The 6,208-nt window shown below is 41.4% G+C and overlaps 1 pseudogene; it reads left to right on the top strand.

Moving 5' to 3' along the window:
• The first annotated feature begins 4,403 nt into the window (after nucleotides 1-4,403).
• Nucleotides 4,404-4,531, top strand: LOC123853369 (U4 spliceosomal RNA; annotated as a pseudogene).
• Nucleotides 4,532-6,208: the final 1,677 nt, after the last annotated feature.

Below are 6,208 nucleotides of genomic sequence, written 5' to 3'. Positions count from 1 at the left end.
AGATGTGAGACTTGGGGAAAAATAACCCAGCATAAGAGACAAATGGGGGGGTTCCCAAGATGGTTTTGAGAGGATTTTAAGGCTAAGGGCTGTGTAGTGGGCTCCAAGAGCAACCAGGTTGGGTTAGGGCATGTCAGGTGACTCTAAACCAGAAAAGAGACAGAGAATATCTCATTTGTTTGAGAAATTTTGTACTTAGGACAAAGGGTAGTGGATGCATGAATAATCATTTGTGGAAAAAAAAATTCCAAGAAAATAATGAAAAGTTGTGCAAGAAAGAAAATGATATTGTGTTAAACTCAACTGTAAATAGGATTTTCATAACCATATCGATATAAACACTGGAGAGTGATTTAAATAAAAATTATAATTCTAATTAGAGAAGATAAGGGAGAATTTTTATTATGCAGGGTGAAAGGTAGAGGTGGAAGCATACTAAATATTCATCTTTTATAGTGAAAAATTGGTAGATAAAGCCTAATACTAAAAAATATAAGTATAAACATGTTCATAGGTATGAAATAATTAGCCCCAAAAAGTGGAAAGTGATTGCCTTTGGGCAACCAGAATGGAAGAGTGGGTGGGTTATTGCTGTTTTTTATCACAAGCCTTGCCATTTAAATATTTTTACATATGCAACTTTGAAGGAACTAAAAATTAGTGAGAGAGAATCGCTTCTGAATAATTCTATATTTGAAGTGTAAAGGTAAATCTATGGCCATTTACTCTAGACCAGTGATTCTCAAAGTGTAAATGTGCCCAGGAATCCATCCGGTATGTCGTTTAAAACACGAGGCTGGACATAAAAAAGAATGAGATCTTGCCATTTGCAGCGACGTGGATGGAGCTAGGGGGTATCATGCTAGTGAAATAAGTCAGTCAGAGAGAGACAAATACCACACGATTGCACTCATAGGTGGTATTTAGGAAACAAAACAAAGGGAAAAAAAGAGACAGATGAGAAAACAGAGTCTTGACTGTAGAGAACAAGAGATGGTTACTAGAGGGGAGGTGGGTGGGGGGATGGGTGAGGCAGGTGAAGGGTTAACAGTACGCTTATCCTGATGAGCACTGGGTAATGTATAGAGTTGTGGAATCACTATATTGTACACCCGCAACTAACATAACACCGTATGTTAATTATACTGGAATAAAAAAACAAAAAAAACAACCCAGGGCTGGAGTAGGACGTGATATTGTGCATTTACCAGAAGCTCTCAGGCAGTACCCATTGTGCTGGTCCAAACACCACATTTGGAGTAGCAAGGCTCTGGGGTGGTATTTTCAACTCGAGGTACCTATTTTATTCACATGAAGAGATCTTTACACAGTGCAGATGGTTAGACTATTAAATTCTTTCAATGACCCCCAAATTGCATTTAGCCTAGAGTTCAACCTTCTCAGAATGACCCACAAGGCTCCTCCATGCTTACTTCTTGCCCTGCTCCGCTGGCTCCCTGGCCCGTCTCTACCAAGAACTCCCAACGGCTTGCATCCGCCAGGCACCCCACAGAGCCTGCTCTCTAAATGAGCCAGAGCCGGCCTCTGTGTACTGACTCCTAGGTTGTTTACTTCTTCCCAACAGACTGAGATCTGTTAGCTCATAAGCTGACTAGTGCCAAACTCCAATTTTTATACATCCATTTATTTTAAAAATAGCCCAAACAAGCAGATTTTTAGCCATTTACAGCCTGTCTGCTTTGCATACCCCCAAACCTCACCTCACGTCCGCTGGCAATAAGTAAGCCCTGGACCATAAAGACCCCAAGCTGCTGCTGCCCATGGAGCTCTAGGAAGCCTGGACCCCAGGTGGGAAGTCCCCTCGCCAACGCCCCACCCGCCCTCTCCTGCCCCTCCCCCACACCAAGTTTCCTTGCCCTCCTCCTGCCCTTCAGACTAGCAACCCCAGTGCCAAAGCCTTCCGACAGACTTCTGCTGTGAAGGATTCTGCCCTGAACCTGAACCTGTCAGTGTTGCCCATAAAGTTGTATGCATTACTGCCACCTCATGGTCATGTCTTTTTCCTTACTTCGCCCCCAAATCTCACATTCCCCAACCACAAGACTTTAGACACCTTCTAATCCACTCTGTTTTAATTGGCTAATTCTTCTTTACCCTTGAAAACTCATGTGAGGGGCCACATCCCTCCAGGAAGCAGCCTTTTGGCCTACAGCATGGGGAATGGACTAGTGCCCTGCCTTGCAGTCCTCTGCATGGAACCCAATCACAGGTCAGAAGTTCCAAGTCATATTTACCTTTGCTGACCTCTACAATACCATGGGGGAAAACCTTGCTTTCCCTATAGATAAATGGGGCCTGGGTTTTTACTCAGTAGACCAATGTTTATGGAGTGACAACTATGCACCAAATACAGTCTCGGGATTGCATAAAATAATGGAATTTCTGGGATGCCTGGGTGGCTCAGTCGGTTGAGCGGCTGCCTTCGGCCCAGGTCATGATCCCAGGGTCCTGGGATCGAGTCCCACATCGGGCTCCTTGCTCAGCAGGGAACCTGCTTCTCCCTCTCTCTCCCTCTGCTTGTGCTCTGTCAAATAAATAAAATAAGTAAAATCTTTAAAAAAAATAAAAAATAAAAAATAATGGAATTTCTGTTCTTATGGACAAGATTCAGGCCAGCAATACGAAGTACAACACAGCCCCCAAAATTCTAATTTCATCCTCTCTTGAAGTTAGGATACCCTCAGATTGCTCCTCTCATTCTAGACTATGTCTTTGGGTGTCCAAGCAAAATCATTAATGCCTGTGCCTTACATGGAAGTGCTCCAGGCCTTTGAATTGCTTTATAAATTGTACTGAACGCAGACAGACTTTGCAAGAGAACTCTTAGCAAAACTGCAGGGGCCGTCGTGGTCAAACCCAGTATGGAGATGAAGTTGCCACGTATCAGGTGCATATCCTGATGAAGATTCCAAGTTTTCTTTCCTTCATTTCAAAATTTTCTCTGGTTATAAATATTACACATGATAGGATATCATGAGAATACAATTAAGTTTAAAGAAAGTGACATTACCATTGACATATGAGCCTGGCTGACATTCTGCTGTATTTCCTCTGCTTTGTTTCTATGCCTCTGTATTAGGAGATGTATGTTAGCTGTTGTCCCAGCTCGAAGTCTATTCCAGCCATCACCTTCTTGCTGGACATCTAAATCCCCTACAGGTTTCCAGATTTCCCATTAGGGGACGGTTTGCAGGTAGCAGTTGGATGAAGGAAGATGCCCAGAGGCACTATGCCGGTAATCGTGACATTCCTGAATTAGCAACAAGAGGACTATTTGGCTTGAAGTCAGTGTCTACACTTGCCTGGCACTTGCAAAGGAAAGCTCTATTTTCCTCCCCAGGGATGGAGGTCTTTCAGTTCCTTCCTCCCATCTGCTTGTTCTCTCCGGCTGCTTCCTCCTCTTCGCAGCTCAAAGTCTTTCAGGGAGTAGAAAAACCTGCTCCTCAAGCAAGCCTGTGAATATTTTTATGCGGCACATCATTAGCTTGCAACTTCCGTCTTTGAGATTTACAGTCTTTAGAGCTGTTCCTGATGTGGGTGATCTATGCCTACCATGTGAAACAGGCTTGGAAAAAGGCCCCCTCGAGTGAGAAGGAGAGAATTCTATGATCCAGGAAGGAGAGGAAGATTCAAAAGAATTAAGCCTGATACAGATTAATAATCCTGCCACAACTGTATGTACTTTTTATTGTACATGATCATAAAGCATACATAGTCAATTTTGTGTCTTGATTTCTTTCACTAAATACTATGTTATAAACATTTTACCCAAGTCACGAAATATTCTTTGAGGACTCCATTCCACAATATTCACTGTAGAATATTCCATCTTCTGGTCTGCTTGCTGCTTAGCTGGTTGCCACTTGGTAATTTCGTGGTAAATGTGGTAAATGTAGTGGTAAAAAACCCAGGCTCTGGGTTCACCAGCCTGAGCCAGAACCCCAGGTCTCCTACCCACCACCTCTGTGACCTTGGAAAAGATACTTAACCTCTCAGTGCTTTCTCTATAAACTGGAATATTAATATTACCTATCTCCAAAAATTATAAGGAAGTTTAAAAGTTAATATACAAAAATAGCTATAAACAGCGAAAAGTTACATGTAGTTATTGTTGCTACAGTTATTTGATTTTTGAATTGTTACTAATGTTTCATTTTTGTAAACAACTATGAATATGTATGTGTATATATCTCCATGTCTTTTAGACATAATTGTAGAAGTTGAATTAACAGACTATGAATTTTTATAGGCTCTGTATTTATTTTGCCATCATTTATTGATAAGATAATATAATTTTACACCCACACAGCAGTTAAATGTTCTCCCTTCAATAAATTCTCCAACAGCCAAGGACAGTAGTCTTTTTAAAAACAGACTGGATCAGCTTTGCGCAGTGGCAATATCGTAGCCAATGAGGTTTATCCGAGGCGCGATTATTGCTAATTAAAAACAGACTGGATCAAGTCCCTCCCAGATTCCTTAGCCTGGCTTTGGGGGATCTGCATATAGTGCCCCACCCACCTCTCTCCTTCCCCTGACGCTTTTCTCTGGCTGGTTCACTGTATTCCAGCCACACGGGCTTCCTTTCCATTCCTAAGCAAGCCCACTGTCTTCCAATTTCTAGACAGCAAGTCCTTTAAACATCCTGAATTCCCTCCGCCTGGAATGTCTTCCTGCCCCCATGCTATCTCTAGTCTCCCAACCTTGTCTAGTTAACTCTTGGTCCAACACATACACTCAAGCATCAGAACATGGTCTTCCTCCACTTATATACACTCAGGACATTGTCTTTTGCTCCACAGCGCTTAATGCAAATGTAGTTAGTTAACTGATTAATTACATAAGGATTTCTAGAAAGTTCTCTGGGCTTGTCTCTAAGCTCTTGAAATAGAAATTGTGACTGGCTTCTGGATGATCGCTGTATTTGGGTTGTCTTTTACAAGTGCAAAGTAAATACTTAATACTTGTTGAGTGAATGAAAAAGGATAGTAAAGAAGGTTCACATAACTGGATCTTGTTTTCCTTCTTGTAATAGTTGTCTTTAAAATTTCCACTCACTTATTAAAGTGTATTTTGTGCCTTTCTCCCCTACTTAAACACCCCAGCAGAAGCACCAGGTCTTCACCCATTAACTCAGGCCATATCCTCCCTACAATCCATGCTAAAGGCAGAGGCTTTTTCTCTGAGAGCCTCTAGCCTGAGACCCAGAGACAGGGTTGGGGGAAGGTACAACACCATAATAAAATATGGGATTAACCAGATTAACTGAGCCCATTCCCCTCCTTCCCCCACTTAGCTCACTGATCACTGGCAATGGGCTTATAACCCCCAGACAAGGGTTAGAGGATTTCTCTCTGGGCAAATTGGCCAGCCCAGGATCCTGACCTTGAAGAAAGCATTTAATGTGAAAGAGAGCAAAACAAACAAACAGGAACATGGATGAAACAGGAATGATACAGGTAGCAGAAGAAAACTCTATAATAAAATAAACATTATAAAATAAATAAGAGGACAAGGAAGTAATACAATTTTTTGAAGGAACATTTGAAAAGCAAGAGAGAACCCTTAGAAATTAAACAGAGTAGCAAAAATTAAAAATTCAATTGAAGGTTTAAAAGATAAGTTTGACAAAATCTATTTGAAAACAGAAAAACAGACAAAAAAGTAGAAAATAGGAAACAAGAAAAATTGGGAATCAATCTAGAATGAGCAGCATCTAAATGACAAATGTTCCTGAAAAAAAGAATTTTTCTTTTAAAGGCAACCCACACAGAAAAAACTACTACTGCTGCTAATAAGAACTATTATTATGAAATGAAGTGAGGCTAAAATATTTTCCAGAAATTCAAGATCTCAAGAGTGAGCTCTGCCGTATGAGGGAATAACCCAAGAAAGGAGATAGGAGATCCCAGGACTAGGGGATTCAAGAGAGGAGAGAGAAGGAAGTTCTACAGTAACAAGAGACTCCAAGAACAAGGAGACCAGACTAGAACATGGAGAAATACCAGATTGTGACCTGATGTGGTTCACAATACCAAAAGGAATTTTACACTTCTTTCAGAGAGTTTTAGAATAAATAAATGACAGTATATTTTGGGAATCTGGGTGGCTCAGTCATTAAGCCTCTGCCTTCGGCTCAGGTCATGACCCCAGGGTCCTGGGATCGAGTCCCATATTGGGCTCTCTG

Source organism: Mirounga angustirostris, unplaced genomic scaffold (assembly GCF_029215605.1).
Source record: "Mirounga angustirostris isolate CCGP_5_RB_7025 unplaced genomic scaffold, mMirAng1.0.hap1 SCAF_14, whole genome shotgun sequence".
NCBI classification, from domain to species: Eukaryota; Metazoa; Chordata; class Mammalia; order Carnivora; family Phocidae; genus Mirounga; species Mirounga angustirostris.
Note: the sequence above shows the minus strand (reverse complement) of the source record. Positions and strands in the feature narration are given on the sequence as shown.